The 20,246-nt window shown below is 42.3% G+C and overlaps 1 protein-coding gene and 1 pseudogene across 3 annotated transcripts in view; one reads left to right on the top strand and one right to left on the bottom strand.

The window, feature by feature from the left end:
• SYT1 (synaptotagmin 1) overlaps positions 1-20,246 on the bottom strand; it is a 783,192-nt gene that overhangs the window by 667,114 nt on the left and 95,832 nt on the right. The window lies entirely within an intron of this gene.
• On the top strand, positions 3,332-3,450 carry LOC148517851 (5S ribosomal RNA; annotated as a pseudogene).

Raw genomic sequence — 20,246 nt, 5'->3', positions numbered from 1 at the left:
CTGCACATATGCATTTAACGTTTCTGTTTTTATATTTGACTGCTACTCACATTTAAGTTGGAGGGTATATATATATTTTTTTTCATACGGAATCAATCACATATTGCATGTATGCATTTGATGTCCATTTACATTCTGGACATATTGCATGTATGCATTTGATGTCCATTTGCATTCTGGACTGCTAATTACACCCCTCCTGTGTATATTAGATTGTGAAACTACAATTTCTTAGAGGTTATACTTCCCCTCATGCTTGGTCCGAATGCATTACTAACTTCATACTGCATATATGGATTTAATGTTTCTGTTTTTATACATTTAAGTTGGAGGGTATATATATTTTTCATACGGAATCAATCACATATTGCAGGTATGCATTTGACGTCCATTTACATTCCGGACTGCTAATTACACTCCTCCTGTGCATATCAGATTGTGAAACTATATTTTCTTAGAGGTTATACCTCCCCTCATGCTTGGTCAGAATATTATCCTTCGGTTACCAGCATTTATTTTGGAGTACTGATCATATATGTACATACATATACATGTTTGCATTTTGTATATATGTCTTATAGTCATTTTATGGAATGTCATTTTTCTGTTTCCCATATAGTAGCAATTGTTTATGGAAATAATTGATAGCTAGGTGCATATCGGATTGTCAATTAAATTCTCTTGGAGGATATTTCCCTCATTGTACATATACAATTGATGTTCATTTGCATATGGGATTATTAATTACATTCTTGCTGTGTATATTAGATCGTTAAATATGCTTTCCTAGAGGGTATACTTCCCCTCATGCAGGATTAATCTCATATCACCTACACATACAACTGGTATATGAACAGAACCTCAGGGGTGTCATATACCTGCATTCTCTCTAATGAAGTGCAGAAATAATTATACCTACGGACATGCTATTTTGTGAAGTTTATGGAAATACCTGATAGATACAGTCAGGTCCATAAATATTGGGACATTGACAGAATTTTCATATTTTGTCCTCTATTCACCACCACAATGGCTTTGAAATGAAACAAACAAGATGTGATTTAACTGTAGACTTTCAGATTTAATTTGAGGGTAATTACATCCAAATCAGGTGAACGGTGTAGGAATTACAATGGTTTCTATATGTGCCTCCCACTTTTTAAGGGGCCAAAAGTAATGGGACAAACTAAACAATCCTAAATCTAACTTTCACTTTTTAATACTTTGTTGCAAATCCTTTGCAGGCAATTACAGCCTGAAGTCTGGAACGCATAAACATCACCAGACGCTGGGTTTCATCCCTGGTGATGCTCTGCCAGGCCTCTACTGCAAATGTCTTCAGTTCCTGCTTGTTCTTAGGGCATTTTCCCTTCAGTTTTGTCTTCATCAAGTGAAATGCATGCTCAATCGGATTCAGGTCAGGGAATTGACTTGGCCATTGCATAACATTCCACTTTTTAGCCTTAAAAACTCTTTGGTTGCTTTTGCAGTATGCTTCGGGTCATTGTCCATCTGTACAGTGAAGCGCTGTCCAATGAGTTCTGAAGCATTTGACTGAATATGAGCATATAATATTGCCCGAAACACTTCAGAATTCATTCTGCTGCTTTTGTCAGCAGTCACATCATCAATAAATACAAGGGAACCAGTTCCATTGGCAGCCATACATGCCCACGCCATGACACTACCACCACCATGCTTCACTGATGAGGTGGTATGTTTTGGATCATGAGCAGTTCCTTTCCTTCTCTTCTCTTCGCATCACTCTGGTACAAGTTGATCTTTGTCTCATCTGTCAATAGGATGTTGTTCCAGAACTGTAATGGCTTTTTTAGATGTTGTTTGGCAAACTCTAATCTGGTCTTTCTGTTTTTGTGGCTCACCAATGGTTTGCATCTTGTGGTGAACCCTCTATATTCACTCTTGTGAAGTCTTCTCTTGATTGTTGACTTTGACACATATACATCTACCTCCTGGAGAGTGTTCTTGATTTGGCCAACTGTTGTGAAGGGGTTTTTCTTCACCAGGGAAATAATTCTTTTGTCATCCACCACAGTTGTTTTCCGTGGTCTTCCGGGTCTTTTGGTGTTGCTGAGCTCTCCGGTGCGTTCTTTCTTTTTAAGAATGTTCTAAACAGTTGATTTGGCCACACCTAATGTTTCTGCAATCTCTCTGATGGGTTTGTTTTCATTTTTCAGCCTAATGATGGCTTGCTTCACTGATAGTGACAGCTCTTTGTATCTCATATTGAGAGTTAACAGCAACTGATTCCAAATGCAAATGTCACACCTAGAATCAACTCCAGACCTTTTACCTGCTTAATTGATAATGAAATAATGAGGGAATAGCCCACACCTGTCCATGAAATAGCTTTTCAGTTGATAGACCCATTACTTTTGGCCCCTTAAAAAGTGGGAGGCATATATTGAAACTGTTGTAATTCCTACTCCGTTCACCCGATTTGGATGTAATTACCCTCAAATTAAATCCGAAAGTCTGCAGTTAAAGCACATCTTGTTTGTTTCATTTCAAAACCATTGTGGTGGTGAATAGAGGCCAAAATCTGAAAATTCTGTCAATGTCCCAATATTTATGGACCTGACTGTATGTGCATATTGGATTGTCAATTTAATTCTCTTGGAGGATATCGCCCTCATTGTACGTATATAATTGATGTTCATTTGCATATTAATTACATTCTTGCTGGGTATACTAGATCACTAATTATGCTTTTCTAGAGGATATACTTCCCCTCATGCATGATTAATCTCATATCACCTACATATACATCTGGTATATGGATACAACCTCAGGGGTGTCATATACCTTCATTCTCTCTAGTGAAGTGCAGAAATAATTATACTTACGGACATGCTATTTTGTGAATTAATTTCAACATTTAAAGATATTGTGGACCAGGAGGTTTTCTGTGTATAGGGACTTTTTTGTCCCTGTTTTCCTACTGTTATATTTATCCTGTTAGATTGACTGTTTCATTTTTTTCAGGAATATTTGGATTCTGTTAGCACAGTATTTATTATTTCTCTATGTGATCTCTGTTGATCCAATATAAATCACATGTGGGGATCAACCTATACTTCTAATTTGCTTTTTGCATGTGTAAATATGATATCATGTCTAACATATATATGATATTATCTTGATAACAATTTGTGATGATAAGTTTGTGGAACAATCAAAGTATGCTCATGCAATACTATCCTTGTCGTATGTAATTTCTTAACAGAGTGGACTCTCTCATTGAGACAGTCCTACAAACCATCTTGCTTTGAGCTCACCTGGGCATTCACACCTTCCAGAGCAATCAATTACCTACAGCCATACCATACTGGATATGTCCAATCTCGTCTGATCTTGGAAGCTATACAGTATTGGGCCTGGTTAGTACTTGGATGGGAGACGACCTGTGAATACCAGGTACTGTAGGTTCATACACACAGAGGTGAATTGGGTAAGAGTGGTGACACAGCAAGTAGTTATACCCATTTGTTTCCACACATCTGTCTGGTTTTAAACAATAGATAATCACGTTGTAATTTTATTATCAGGGTTACAAGGGTACCTACACCCATTGATTGACAGATAGATCAATACCTACAAGTTATAGGTGTATGGTACCCCTTTTCAAATATTTTCACCTTCTTAATTATCTGAACATTAGAATCACTAATATAACAACCCATTCTCTTGTGTAGCGCGGGTCCCTTCTTATTTTTATTTGCATTTATTAAAACTTATATTTTAACTTCATATTTCATATCAAACATCTTACTAAAGAGTGCCCCAACAACAATCCCTTCTTTTTTTCTTTTTTGTGGTTTGAAGCTGCAGGGATTGTCAGAGCTGGGTCCCTGAAGCATCCTTTTATCATTCTTGGAATCTTCAGGTGTTCCTGATCTCATTCCACCAATGTGCTAATAAGCATCTCTCTGGTGTAATTAGGCTGAGCTGATCATTTTCCCACTTCACAACATAATCTCACTTCCCACCATTTCTATATCAATTGATGGCACAACTATATCCTCTAGCCCCAAAGTGCACTGTCTTGGAATTATCCTGTCCTCCTTCTCATTCAAACCACATATCTAGAATCTCTCGCAGTCCTGTCATTTTCATCTTAAAAATATTTCCAAGATTAGACCCTTTCTCACCCAGGATGCCACTAAAACCCTCATACATTCATTGGTCATCTCCAGATTGGACTACTGTAACCTCCTCCTATCTGGCCTCCCAACTCCCATCTCTCCCCTCTCCAGTCAGTCCTCAATGCTGCTGCTCAGCTCATTTTCCTCTCCAAACGCTCTGCATCTGCCTCCCCTCTCCTACAAGCTTCCACTGGCTCCCCTTCCCTTTCAGGACCCAATTCAAGGTTCTCACACTCACTTACAAAGCCCTCACCCATTCCTCTCCCATTTACATCTCAGACCTCATCTCCCTTCACTCTCCTGTCTGCCCTCTTCATTCAACAAATGCATGCCGCCTCTCATGCCAATTGATTACTTCCTCCCACTCCCGCCTCCAAGATTTTGCCCGCGCTGCCCCCCACCTTTGGAACTCCCTCCCTCTTCCCATCACAATCTCCACCTCTCTATAATCCTTCAAACGGGCTCTCAAGACCCACTAGCAAAACAAAAGTTGGATAAACTGCGCTCTAATACTTATGCAGGGACATATGATGATAAACACATATAAATAAATATAGTGTTTAGTTACACATACTTAAAAAAATAACAAAGATTGTGCACAAACATACAATTGTGTTAATCATCATATGTCCCTGCATAAGTATTAGAGCACAGTTTATCCATCTTTTCTTTTGCTAGTGAGGTTGACAATCACCTCTTTTTTAACTGCTGCACTGATATTCCTCCTGCTTGCTTAGCGCTAGGTGTATATGTGCTTGTTCTTTCTCAAGACCCACTACTTCATCAAAGCCTTCCAGCTCTCATCTTAACTTGCTGCTACATATTCTTTCCTCCCTGCCTACCCCTTCTGTGTCACACCTGTTTGTCTGTCCCTCCCCTTTAGAATGTAAGCTCTTACGAGCAGGGACCTCTACCCTCTTATGCTTCTCCTTACTGTACTTTCATCTACTCCTTACTCCCCACTAGGGCACCTAACACTTGGTTACTTTGCTCTGTTGCTTATCTGGTATTAATATAGCAATGTATATTATCCATGTCCTTGTCCTGTATTGTATTGTACTGTAAGCCACTGGTCAACTTATTTGTTTATGTACATTGTAAGGCGCTGCGGAACAGTTGTGGCGCCATATAAATAATAATAATAATAATAATAGAACTCAATATTTCTGGAATTGCAGAACCCTTCTCTTCTTGGCTCACTGGCATAGGTCCTCTATTTTTCCTTCACTTTTCAGTTCAGCCATTTGTGGTCCTTAGTGTCCCTACCAAAATCACAAAGGCACTGTTTGTGCATGCACATGAATCAGTTACCAGGGGACAAATTGAGGGTTTTGCTATGGAACTAAAAAATAGTCAACTCTTTTCTGGGGAACACTTTGATATGTGTGACGTGGTGAAATAACTCAAAACAATACTTTTATTGATACAACTTAGACAAAAGGAGACGCAAAAATATATACAAATAAAAAAATAAATTTATCTTATTTAAAATTTCTGATGACCACGAATGGTCTACGGTAAAATATCCAGATCCTGGTTTGTAATCATAAGTTTAATGATAATACACCAGGATCAAATACTGGTACACGCACAACCAAAAACAATAATAGGGTATTATTTTTATCTGTTATTTATATGACGCTACAAGGATTCCGCATCACCTTACAAAGAACATAAGCATAAACAATGCACACAAAAAAATAAGAATAAATATGTAAGAGATTTAAAGTACAAAACACAGCATAACATGGGATACAAGCTATATAGACATTGTTTCATATCCAGTCACAGTACCCACAGAGATAGTGTAGCGGCGCTGCCTGTTGAGCCAGTCTGGTATTAATGTGGGCAGGGGTGGAGCACTAGAGGGAAGAGGGCCCCAACATGTGAGAACTTACAGTCCAGAGGGAAGGGGCAGACAGACTGAGGTGACACAGAGGGTTAGAGACAGTGAGGGAGAAGCATTGAGGAGTGAGTTAGGATAATAGCTGGAATGCTTTAACAAAAAGGTGGGTTTTGAGAGCTCTTTTGAAGCTTTAGAGAGAAGTGGGGAGTCTAATTGAGGGAGAAAGATCCAGTGGTGGGGAGCAGATTTGACAAAATCTTGGAGGCTGGAGGTCATCAGTTGGGAGGTGAGGCGGCAGTGAGTGTAATAAAATATATAATAGTATGTCTATTATTACAGGATTTCCACATGAGAAGAATATTTACTTATTAAGATAAATTGTTTCATATAGGGGCATATTCAAATGGGCTCAGCGTTTAGTGAGGAAAAAACCTTGCGCCCAATTTTGGATTACCGCGGGTATGCACGCTCCTGATACCCATGGTATCCAATTTAAAAAAGAAGTTGTAGGGTTTTCAGAGCTGAAAACCCCACGCCACGTAAAAAAAAATAAAAATAAAATATTACACTTACCTGTCCGTGGGTCTCTGTGGCTCTCGGTGGCCTCCACTCCATCTTCTCGCTGCTGCTGGGAGTCCCGGGGGCTGGAAGGAGGCACAAGGGCTGCTGGGAGATGTAGTTCTCCCAGCGCCCATTACAGGGGGGCATACTTACAATGGGACACACACACACTGGGGGTCACACACACACACTCATGCACACACATACTCATAAACACTCACAAACACTCACACACACTGACATACTCACTGCTGCTGCAGGAGACCGGGTCCCGATGCTGGATGCAGAAGACAGCACTTCAGAAGGTGAGTATTACTGACTAATTAAGCTAATTGGAAACTTCCAATTACTTAATTAGTCTTTAGGAGGGGTGCCACTGGGGTCCCAGAGCATTTCCCGACCATTTTTCCTAAAATTATGGATTTTAGGATAAATTGGTCATGGTCTGGAGGTGCGCAAAAAAAACCCTCCCGACGCTCAAAATCAAAAACCCTGCTCCTAATTGAATAGCAAAAATCCCATGGGTGCAGGATTTTTGCTAATCTCGCCCCCAATTGAATATGCCCAAAATTGTCAAACAGTTTGTGATAAATGGATTATCTCACACAAGCATAATCTTCCATCTTCCAAACATAAATTATGTCATCACTTTCTCATAAATAGACATGGATGTCTCATATAAGTACAACCTTCAAAAACAGATGTTATCTTCAGATACTTAGGGGTAAATTTACTAAGCCTGATCGAGTTTTCTTTTTCAACTCGATTTGCATTGCCGAAACTCGGGTGATTTGATGCTTCTGAAACTCACAAATTTACTAAGAAGTGAGTTTAGCTGTGACCAAGTTGGCCGACAGTGAAGATATCTCCCCCGAGCAGTAAGTTTAAATATAGATTACTCACCCTAGATTGCAGTGTTTTCTCTCTGACAAAGTCTCCCGAACAAGCAGCCTGCACATACAGTATCAGTGAGATATTACCTGTACCTGTACAAAAAAGTTGATATTAAAAAAAAAATTACGTAGGTCCCCCCACCCCAAATAAAAGCATAACCAGCCTGGACTGCTCAACCAATCCTGGTTCCTAAAAAATTAGTAGGGTTATCCGTATTTTAGGAACCAGCACTGGGCTGCTGAACCTGTCTTGGTTTTAAAAATAGGGAGAAAAAATTTATGTAGAGGACCCCCTATATTTAAAACCAGTACAGGACTCAAATCCATCCGGGGTGTAATGCCACAGCCAGGGGACCCTATCACCGGATCTCCCTGGCCAAAGTATTATCACCCCAAGCCCGTCAGCCCAAGCCTGTGATTATAGGGGAGGTGGGGACCCCCCCCAATAAAGGGGTCCCCACCTCCCGAGCACCCCAGACCTAGGCTGAAGCCCGGGGCTCTTCCCTGCACCCCTGGGCTGTTGGTACATGGGTAATAGTTGTGTAAATAGTAAGAAACTATAGTTTTTTTTGCCGTGGAACTACAGGTGTCAGCATGCCTGCCCTTTAGCACTTGTGGAACTAAAAGTGCCAGCAGGCGGCTGGCACCCGTACTTGCATGGCATGAGACAGACTCCCACGATCAGAGACGTGCATTTTCATCTCCATAGGAATAAATGGGAGACGCACTCCGGCGATCGGAGACGCGCATTCGCGTCTCCATAGGACTGAATGGAGATGCACTCCCACCATCGGGGACGCACCATATCGTATCATGGCGCATAGTTTGTGGCACAATCAGCCACAATGAACTTGGGTGCATCTGTATGTGACAACACATAGACTGCTACAGTTTTATGTGCTCGGGTCTTACCGGGGATGCTACGGAGACCAGCAGAGGAAATTTGCTCACAGGTACTCCCATTGGCAGAGCCGTAACTAGACTTTTTGGTGCTCTGTGCCAGAGAGAGCATTGGTGCCCCTCCCCCATTTTTTAAATAGGGAGGACCAGAAAAAGGGCCATGGCTTCATGGGGAAGGGCCAAGGAAGAGATAGGGGAGGCCAGGAGATGCTGGGAATAAAATAAGTAGCTACAAGTGAGAATTATGATAAACAGGAAAATTGACAGGCCAAACAGTGCTCCCTGCCCTGTAGTGCCCTGTGCCATGGCACAGGTCGTACTACCCTAGTTACGGCCCTGCCCATTGGATTTCTACTAGAGAAGGGGACCAATTGTCGGGCAGTAGGTAAGTATGTGTGAGTGTGGTAGGTGTGAAATAAAACTTTACTTACTATGGTGTGTGTGTACTGTGGTTAATTAACATTTTTTTTTTACAGTGGGGGTATGGGTGCCGACCACCTGCTGACACTTGTAGTTCCACAAGTGCCAAAGGGCAGGCATGCTGGCACCTATAGTTCCACGGTAAAAAACAATCGTTTCTAATTTTTTACACTACTTTTACTCCCATACACACCGCTCCGGGGATGCGGGGAAGAGCCCCGAGATTCAGACAAGCCTGGGGTGCTCGGGAGAAGGGGACCCCTTTTATGGGGGGTCCGCAACTTCTATGAGATCCCCGGCTTGGGCTGACTGGCTTGGGGTTGTTAATGCTGTGACCGGGGAGACCTGGTTATAGGTCACCTGGCTGTGGCATTACACCCTGGACCAGATTTGAGTGTAGTGCTGGTTTTAAAAATAGGGGAGCCCCTATGCAAATTTGTACCCCTATTTTTAAAGCCAGGACAGGCTCAGCAGGCCATTGTTGATTCCTAAAATACAGGGTCACTTTACTCATTTCTTACCCCGTATTTTTAGGAACGAGGACTGGATGAGCAGTCCGGGGCTGGTTATGCTTTTTAGGGGGGGACTCTACTTCATTTTTTAAAACATTAAACTCTTTTTGGGCTATTTACAGGCAGAAACATACATGGATCACACTGATCTGTGTATGTTTCTGCATAACTTGCAGCTCACAGGCAGGTGAATTGATTTAACAAATTTGGACATGAGTTTTGTCCGTTCTCGTGAGAGATTTGAAACTCTCATCTTGGTAACTTCCCAAATCCTGTCTTCACTAGTGAAAAGTTACTTAAGTTTGGCCTATGGTGAATTAAAGAGAGTTTGCTAACTCCCAAGACTTATCCTGTAGCAAAGGAGATTTCTCTACCGAGTTTCACATAGTAAATTTGTGAGTGGATAAAAATGCCCAAACTCTCCAGAGAATGCTAACTTGACCAAACTCGAATCTTAGTAAATTTATCCCTTAAGCTGCATACGCACACAACGATTTTTTTAATGATTATCGTTAAACGATATCGTTTAACGATAATCGTTTGCAAAAATCGTTCACTTTCTGAGTCAAACGATGAACGATTATCGTTCATGCGCGTTCACGTTTGTAGTTTGTCGTTTGTAGTTTGTAGTTCAGTCAGACTTGTCAACTCAACGATTTTCATTAAGGGAATATGCAAAAATCGTTTGTAGTTCATAAAAATCGTTCATGACATTTAGTAAATGAACAACTTTAGTAAACGATTTTAGTTAATTTTTTCAAGGGAAAAAATCGTTTACTAAAATCGTTCATTAAAAAAATTGTTCTGTGTGTATGCAGCTTCTGTATAGTTTTAATTATGCTTAATTGAACAAGTTCACACCTTCAATCAAATAAACAATTGTTCAGCATCAAATAAAACATCCACTTATTTGGTGTCATATAGGATGTTTAGTTAGTGTTCCACCAAGCTAACATTTGGAATGAATTCACCATAGCAAAGTCCAGTAATAACATAATGTTGGTATTACTGAATGAAATTATATCATTATCAATGTTGAAAACATAAAAACATCACTGATTTGCAATGTACTTGTAAAATTTAGGAAATAAGTGCAGAACCACAGTAACCCCAAGCACTTTTGCTTTCCAACTGTGTGATAAATCATTGAACAGCAAATGGTAGAGTGCTGGGAGTCTACAGATGCAGATGCATCTACTGTCTTTGGGCCTGATTCAGAGCCGGTCGCTATTTGCGCTCGCTCGTCCAGAAAATAGGGGTGGCTATTCAAATGAACCGTTCGCTGTTTGTGGTCTGTTCACGCCTCTAGGTCTGAACGAGCGAACAAAACTTGCGGTCGTTTTTTGGGAAACTACGCCCCCTGTCCGCTCGCATCCTACGTCATGTCCGCTATTTATTAGATTAATCGAGTACATCGAACAGGGTATGAGCTGCTCGCTATTCTTGTTGTTGGTTTTTGCTACCACAATTTTGCGAGCAGTTCTGAGTTAAAAAAAACCAAGTGACGTGGTCAATGACGCTGCTGTATTAATTATGCACACCCTTAAAACGCCCGTTTTGACCTTTAGGCACGCCTGCGATCGGATTTCCACTCCCCGTTTTCAAGCACCTTCCCCTGTTACCACCCACATATGCCTCATTCTGTCACTCAAATTAGCAGGCATTCGCTATTTTGCGAGCACATGAATTTCGGCCGCACTGACTGGTTCGCGCATGCGTATAATGATCCGTACGCATGCGCAGTTGGGCAAACATCGCTCGGAGCGAACGAGCTGCCACTTACGAGTGGCTCTGAATCAGGCCCTTTAATGGATGCCTCACAGCACTGAGGTCTTGGGACTGAATCCCACCAAGGCTTTATCTGTGTGAGGTTTATATGTTCTCTCCATGTTTGTGTGGGTTACCTTCGGGTACTTAGTTTTTCTCCCACAATCCAAATACGTATTGGTAGATTAATTGGCTTCTGACAAAAATTAACTCTAGTATGTATGAGAGTGTGTGCATGTAATAGGGAATATAGATTGTAAGCTCCACTAGAGCAGGGACTGGTGTGAATGACTAATTATTTTCTGTAAAGCACTGCGGAATATGTGATATACTGTTAATAAATAAATAATGGGTTTTGGTGCCCCTTGGTATCAGAGACACTGCAGGAAGGAGATGCTACCCAGATGAGAGAGCGTACAACAAAAAGGAAAGTAGTACCTGATTTGGAAAGGTCATGTATTAGGTGCATGTGTCAACTGAGGTATCTCCCCAATGTATATTTTGCCCGGAGGCTTGCTCACCTTAGAGTCAGACAGTACCTTGGAGTGAGGAGGCTCAGATTTATCACTAAGTAACACCTAGTTTCCCTCTGGCTCCCCAGAAAACCCCATATCTTTTATGGCATTGGCTTAAACTTGGCACATTCCAATGCTGCATATTTAGCCCTCCCTCTTTTAAAAGGGGTGCACATTATCATTAATTTCAGTAAAAAATACAAAACAAAATATTTATCCAAAGAAAGACACACCTATATGTAACAAATCCATAGGAAGATATATGAAAAGCAAACTAGTTTTTAAAAGCTACAGTATAATAAATAAATGTTACAATTAATTCAGTATGTAGTCTTGGCGACCACATTTCACCTGTCCCACCAGCTTTTGACATTGAAACGTAAAACACAATTCTGCATAGAGTTTTGACTTGTTACATTTGTTGTGTATAAGGTGCCTTATAGTACAGATTGTTCATATATGACATTGAAACAGAAATAGACAACAACAAGACCTGTCCAAACATTCCTTACCTTGTTTTAATAAAGTAAGCATGTATTCCACAGCTCTTTCCCACACAGTAGGGGAGAGAATGTGTATCCATCCTTCTGACCTGAAATGTGGTGTTAGTACACTGTACAGATGAGGTTGCGTGATGCTGGGAAAGTCATATGATGCAGAAGTCAGTTGCTACGTGCAGAAAATAAGATTAAACTTAATTGTATTCCCTGTTGTATGGTCTGCTAAGCTTCTCCCACTGCTCCATGTCTTATTTAATTACAGCTGTGGATGTGTATTATTAAGCTTGGCAATGTTTAAAGCAGTAAATAGAAGTAGAGAAAAGGCCCAAAGGGTCATATAGCAGGAAGGAGCTGAAGACAGCAGCCAATCTTAGGTCCTTCCATTTCCCATCACTGGATTGAACAGTCAGTGATATCAGGTTTGACGGATTCACAATAACAACATATAGTACATTAGATTACAGTTGGTAACTACCAGAGCCGTAACTAGACTTTTTGGTGCCCTGTGCCAGGAAGAGCATTGGCAACCCCCCAATTTTCAAATAGGGACACAACACCCTTAAAAGGGCCATGGCCTCATGAGGAAGGGCCAGGTAAGAGATAGGGGAGGCCAGGAGATGCTGGGGATGAAATAAGAGGAAGCTACAAGTGAGAATGATAATAAACAGAAAATTGACAAGCCAGAAAAGCGCCCATTGTCCTGTGGTGCCCTGTGCCATGGCACAGGCCGCCCTACCCTAGTTACGGCCCTGGTAACTACCTACATGGGCATATATGATGGGGTACAAACTCAACACTACATGAAGGAGGACCACGCTGGTATCAACCTTTATTAGGGTTCATAAACCCCATCTTTCATCACAAGATATATGCAAACATTGACATGTACTAATCACCAGGGCCGTAACTAGGGTGGTGCGATATGTGCAATGGCACAGGGCAGTGGGCGCTGTTCGGACCTGTCAATATTCTGTTTATAATCATTCTTACTTGTACCTTCCTCTTTTTTCTATCCCTGGCATCTCCTGGCCGCCCCTACCTCCTCCCAGACCGACCCCCCTCCACCTGGCCATCTCCCCAAGCACCTTCAGCCACATCCTCTTATATTTAACACACACATTTCAAAACACTGTCATACCCGGTATAATTGCTGCATGCACACTACAAATAGCACTCTTTCTATACCTTCAGTCAGTGATTTACACCACCTGCTCCTGACTTGTACATGACTGTTCTGATGGACAAATCCTGCTGCAGGTTCAGCTTCATCAGTGCTCTCCTACATCTAGGGCTGGTGAGTTATACTGCATAATTATTGTCTATCATCACTGCAGCCATTGGATTCTCACCTGGATAACAGTGGTACAACTAAATCGATTCCCCTTTATCATCATACATGACAAATCAGATTCGTCATGGCCTTTCCCCATGGGGCCACACCCCTTTTTCGGGTGCACATCTTATGTCCCTATTTGAAAAATGGGCAGGGGGGGTGCCAATGCTGTTTCTGGCACAGGCCATCAAAACGTCTAATTACAGCTCTGCTAATCACCATAACCTTGCAAAAGCAGAGACATCATTACACATAAATATACAATTTTTGATATTTCAAATCATCTATTACATTGTACTGCATCAAATCACAATTGAGATTCACATCACATACAGCAGGTAAAATGACTTTGGGATAATTATTATTTATTACCAGTTATTTATATAGCACACACATAGGGCCTGATTCAGACTTGGGAATAGAGTGAGATATCGCTCTCAACTGTGAAGCTGAACAAACCATAATGCAATGCAAGGGGTGTAAATACATACATTTTTTTACATGTGGGTTAAACACCGGCTGTAGCCCACAAATACTGCACAGCTTTATTATTACTCTACAATTTAGAAGTCAGTTTGGAAACACTCCTCCCAAATCTAAATCTCTCTGCACATTTTAAATCTGCCCCACCTGCAGTGCAGCATGGTTTCACCAAGATGATCAGTTGAGAGAGATATCTTTCTCTATTCCCAAGTCTGAATCAGGCCCATATTCCGCAACGCTTTACAGAAAAAGTATTTGGCCATTCACATCAGTCCCTGCCCCAGTGGAGTTTAAAATCTATGTTCCCTCTCACATGCACACACACATACACACTAGGATTATTTTTTTTTATTGGGAGCCAATTAACCTACCTGTATATTTTTGAAGTGTGGGAGAAAACCGGAGTACCCGGTGGAAACCCACGCAAGCACAGGGAGTATAGACCATGGTGGGAATTGAACACATGACCTCAGTGCTATGAGGTAGTAACACTAACTATTACACTGGCTGTGCAGCCCAAATTAGCACCAGTCTTAGGATTGATCAGATATCATACCACCCAGGGCCGGCTCAAGTGGTAGGGGCACCCTGTGTAGGGTCTCTACAGTTTGCTCCAACTCGTGCGTGACCGAAAATTATAATTATCTTAGGTCACGCCACCTATGTGACGTTATTTGGAGTCATGCCCGCCTGGCATGCCTCCAAATAAAGTCAGACTGGGGGAGCCTCACTAGCTGGGCTTCCCCCAGCCCTCTCCCGTCACTGAATGGATACCACGCGCATGCGCACAGCATCCATCAGACTCCGGGGTCTGGCAGCGCAGCACAGCTACGGCGGTGGGCGTCCCCAGCCTCCCGATTTGACCACCCATGGGCCACTTCGGCCCATGAGTGGAACAGCGGGACAGCACTGTTCTGCTGAAATCAAGATGTTGGGGAGGGGTGCACCCTCTATGGGTGGTGCCCCTGTTCGACCGTACTGGTAGAACACCCCTAGAGAGGCTCTGATACCACCTTAATTGTCCATTCACCAGCGTATGCTGTGGCTACAGATTCCCCTAATCAAGAGTACAGAGTGCTGGACATACAACTGAAGCAATCCCATAGGAACTAATGAAGCTGACGTATATAAGATGTGCAGTTTCATTCTCAGCACTTCAGTATAGTAAACAGTGGTTTTACTAAAGGACTTTTAAATGGTATTTGCTATGTTAGATTTTTCTGCAACTGAGACCAGTGATAGTGAGGCTGGCCTGCAATGCTAATGAACATTTTCACAGCTGAGTAATAAAATAACTTAGTGTACTGTACTGATTTTAGAAACATCATAACACATTGAAATTTCCATAGTAAATAAGTGGGTCAAAACATTTGTCTTTAGAATGAACATGAATGTGTTCAGTGTGATGAACCAAAAATAAATCCCTAGCCTTACACTTCATGTGCATGCAAGCTATATTTCCTCGAATATATCAGTCAAAATTAGATTTTAATTAACTCCCCTGAAAATTGTTGTTCACACCAAAAAGCAACTTCATCATCATTCCCCATCCACATCTCTTTTATTGTCAGATAAAACCCTGTGGCATAATTGGAGACTCATTTTCTATATGATGATGTTTTATAGAGAATGTCACTTTTACACTAAGCCAATATGAATATTATTCAAATATTTTAAAAGGAGAAATAGCTGTTTAGCAATGCAAAAATAAGCAATATTAGTTTGTGGATAGTAATAGTGTACTGGTTTTTTATGCTGTTCCTGTTGGGATCAGTATGGGCCATGTAGCATTGATTTGGTGCGGGTTTTATTTTTCAAAAAATATTTCCTATTACACGGAGCCTGCCTCTTTCCATTTTGGAATCCCCACGCTCCCTCCCCTTTTTAGTTTGCTATTTGTTGTTTTGTTTATAATATTTCACATTTTCTTATAGAAGAGGCACAGCTTGACAGGGAAAGACTTCTGTACACATTTAGACTATTGGAGGTATACACACTAACTAAGCAGCCATCTGATGTGTCTGGCCTGACGTCACAACTGGGTAGGCATTTAAATTTACCTACCCAATTGTGTTGGCTATCCCTGCAGCAACTGTACGGGTGGTCAGTGGATTACACGTACACACAGCAAGAAGTTCCAATATATCTGCAAGATATGTCAGCATCATCTGACCTGATATGGTTGTGAATGACTGGGATACAGACATATACTGTAACTTGCTAAACACTAATCCTAACAAAAAAATAGACAAAGGGCTAAATAGGGATATTCACTATCACCCATAGATGAAACTATAAAAGAATTGTTGAACACTGAGAGATGACATTCTCAAATATAAAAATAAGAGAGAAATTAGTTCCTATTGCCATTTATAATCACATATAATGGTCAAACCAAACTTGTTGATAACATTATAAAAGGACATTGGTACATTTTAGTAAAAGACTCTGTACTTATCTCAATCATACCCAAGTCTAGCTACAATAAAGCCATTAACCTTAGAAATAAATTGGTAAAACCTGCAATCCCAGACAGGGGCATAACTATACCTAGGGGGGGCCCATAGCCCACAGGACCCCTAGCCCCCCCTTCGGTCTGCATCCCCCCTCCAAACTACCTGCTGCACACTCCTCACTTCCCTCTCCTCAACTTACCTGCTCCATGGTAGTGCTGCACAGTGGCGTAACTTCATCCCAGGTGCCCGGAGGCAAGATAAATGTTGGTGCCCCCCCAAACTAAAATGTACCACCCCCCAGCACCTATGCCAGACCCAGCTGCCGCCTCCCCCCTTATACAGTTCCTTTTATATAATGCTCCCAGTAGTGGTCCCCCTATGCAGTGCCCGCCTATGTAGTGGTCCCCAGTAATGGTCCCCCAATGCAGTACCTCCAGTAGTGAGCCCCCGGTAGTTGCCCCCAGTAGTGAGCCCCCTGTAGTTGCCCCCCAGTAGTGAGCCCCCTGTAGTTACCCCCAGTAGTGAGGCCCCTGTAGTTGCCCCCAGTAGTGAGGCCCCTGTAGTTGCCCCCAGTAGTGAGCCCCTGTAGTTGCCCCCAGTAGTGAGCCCCCTGTAGTTGCCCCCAGTAGTGAGCCCCCAGTAGTTGCCCCCAGTAGTGAGACCCCTGTAGTTGCCCCTAGTAGTGAGCCCCCAGTAGTGAGACCCCTGTAGTTGCCCCCAGCAGTGAGTCCCCTGTAGTTGCCCCCTGTAGTGAGCCCCTTGTAGTTGCCCCCAGTATGGAGCCCCTGTAGTTACCCCCAGTAGTGAGGCCCCTGTAGTTACCCCCAGTAGTGAGCCCCTGTAGTTGCCCCCAGTAGTGAGCCCCCTGTAGTTGCCCCCAGTAGTTGCCCCCAGTAGTGAGCCCCCAGTAGTTGCCCCCAGTAGTGAGACCCCTGTAGTTGCCCCCAGTAGTGAGCCCCCAGTAGTGAGACCCCTGTAGTTGCCCCCAGCAGTGAGCCCCCTGTAGTTGCCCCCTGTAGTGAGCCCCTTGTAGTTGCCCCAGTAGTGAGCCCCTGTAGTTACCCCCAGTAGTGAGGCCCCTGTAGTTACCCCCAGTAGTGAGGCCCCTGTAGTTGCCCCCAGTAGTGAGCACCCTGTAGTTGCCCCCAGTAGAGAGCCCCTGTAGTTGCCCCCAGTAGTGATGGCCCCCACCGCGCGTGCGCACATACAAAAAAAACCAAACAAACACTTACTCCTGAGCTCCGTCCCCGGCATCCGCTCCACGGCACTATGGGAGTGACGTTATGACGTCACTCCCATAGTACACTGCGGGACCAGGAAGACGGAGGGAGCTCCATCCTCCGGTTGCCGCCGGGGGTTTAAATAGGAGCCGGGCGCCCGCTGGTAACACACTCAACAGGCACCCGGCAAATGGAGGGTGCACCCCTTGCACCCTCCGTAGGTTTGCCAATGGAGGTGGAGCGCCGATCAGCGGCGCTCCTTCTCCATGCAGCTCCCGGGGACAATGGAGCCAGGTGCCCCCTTCAGGGCTGACGCCCGGCGGCAAATGACTCCACTGTCTCCGGGAGTTCCGCCATTGGCACTGCACAGGGCAGGCACACCGCCTCTCTGGGCCATCTCTATCTCTCCTCACTAACTGATGCTCCCCCCAGTATCAGTCAATGAGGAAAGCTGGGGTGGAGCTGACCAGGAGGACGTGACCATGGAGGGGAGGATGCGACCACGGAGGGGGTCCATGACCATGGAGCAGGTAAGTTGAGGAGAGGCTGGCGTTCAATTACACCATCAAGTTCTGAGAAAAAATGCTTTTTCAGAACTTGATGAATGGCCCTGACATTTATTTATTTATTACAAAAGTATGTGAAAATTTTAATTTTTACCTGCTTTTGTAAAAAATAAGTGATGATGAATAAGCCCCCAAGTCTTTTATATAGAGAGTTTTGTTGGGGGAGGATGGTATAAAATAAATAGACAATACAGCCACCAGTATATCACACCTTGTAAAAGACTCAAGCAGTCAAAAGATGCTAGGGAAAAGCTGGTGAAGGAACAGATACATTGAGAAAGGAGCCAATATCCTGTGGATCTCCTGCTATGTTCCCTGGACAGATAGACCAGTACCATCCATGGAATAAGGCTCTTTTGACATTGCCTATCTGGTTTGCCTTTTCACCAGCCACTGGTGGAGTTTTTAAGCTTATATAAATTATTATATTACTGTTATTGTTCATGTTTTGTACCTGATATTTTATTAAAATATATTCCTCTATGGAGAGCTAAACCTTATTTTTTGTTTAATGTATATGGTCCATTCTTTAAGGTGATCTCAATGGATGAGAATTTCTGATATGCATGAATACAAGAGAAGCAACTTGTGAGTAGTTCCAGTAATGATCATGGACAGTATATTTTTCTGTACATTTCTGAAATACTACACACGTTGTTACCTTGTGTTTTTGAAGGTCAAGTTGAATAACCGCCAACAGAGTACAATTGGGACATTTGAGACTGTTTATGGCTCTCTATACCATAAGTTTTGTTTTCATCTTTACTTCATGTCCTGTGTTGTTCTCCTGATAGGAGAGGTATCTTCAAGGATGACAAAGTCTGCAACTAAACAGCACTTGTGATCATCCAATGGTTTGAAAATCATTATACTGATGTCATCCATATGTAGTTGCCTTCTCAATTTTAAAATCTGAACCCATTTGATTATTTATGGAATGCTCTAGAAAGATGCCTGAGACAGCAACCAGGCATCAGATGAATGCCCTTCTAGTAGAAAATGGTTCTGCACTTGTCCTTTATGATTTCAGACATTGGCAGACTCACATGCATTGCACATACAGACCATACTAGCCACATGCTTCATCCACTCCTATCACATCCATTTCTCTATATATTTATACCCCTTTATATATTTATACCCCTGGTAGACAGCTTCCTTTATAACTTCCAAAAATTGACACTGTTGGGAAGTATGTAGCAGTCATGTCTACACGGTCTCCAACAACGTGGAAAGAGTTGGAGAGATCCATATTGAGAAAGGATAAAAGGAAATTCAACTTTCTGGCTATTCTTAATATGAGATGCACTGCAAATATATTCAAATATATTGATCCTTCCGCAGGTTCACCTACGGAAACCTTGTTACGACTTTTACTTCCCCTAGATAGTCAAGTTTGATCGTCTTCTCGGAGCTTCATCAAGGCATAACTGTGACAAAGGTATTACTTTTCATACTAATAATTTATGGATGCCAAGTAGAGGATTTGCAAAAGATAAGTAAATGATTATAGTCTCCATTTAAGAATGAGCCATAACTCTTATTAGCTCTCACTAAAGGGGTTATGAGCTCAGTTTAGCATTTAGCAAACAGCAGTAAGTTTAGCTTACTGCTAGCTTGTTACTGCTTACGCCATAGTGTATACAGTTAGCAGTACAGACCCCATTGCCGGCAATGGGAACCCAGCAAAAGCTTATCCGGCTTAATCGAAGCCTTCCAGGTTTTGATTTTTCCCCACTGGATAGAAGTGCAGTGGCAATACGCAGAAGGACATCATTGGTCACTAGCCCATCACTGGCAGTATTATCACTGTGATACTAAATGAAATAAACAAAATAAAACATGCCGCCAGCAATTAGGATCATTATCAAGTGGAACCATATGGATGGTATAAGTGTTTATGCTAAAGAAAAGTTTGCACCACCAAACATTCTAGTTTTTATACATATTGTACATCAGTTTCATATCTCCACCCTACTGTATCATTACTCCATTCATGGTTTTACAAATAGTTATATCATTGTAATTTGGAACACAACTTTTTAAACTCTTACACTGGCACCAAAAATCATGCTTTTGCTAGTGTTTCTTATTTAATGCAAGTAAAA

The sequence above is a fragment of the Taudactylus pleione genome, unplaced genomic scaffold (genome assembly GCF_031769625.1).
Source record: "Taudactylus pleione unplaced genomic scaffold, aTauple2 ptg000207l, whole genome shotgun sequence".
NCBI lineage: Eukaryota > Metazoa > Chordata > Amphibia > Anura > Myobatrachidae > Taudactylus > Taudactylus pleione.
This window is presented reverse-complemented; position numbering and strand designations above follow the sequence as displayed.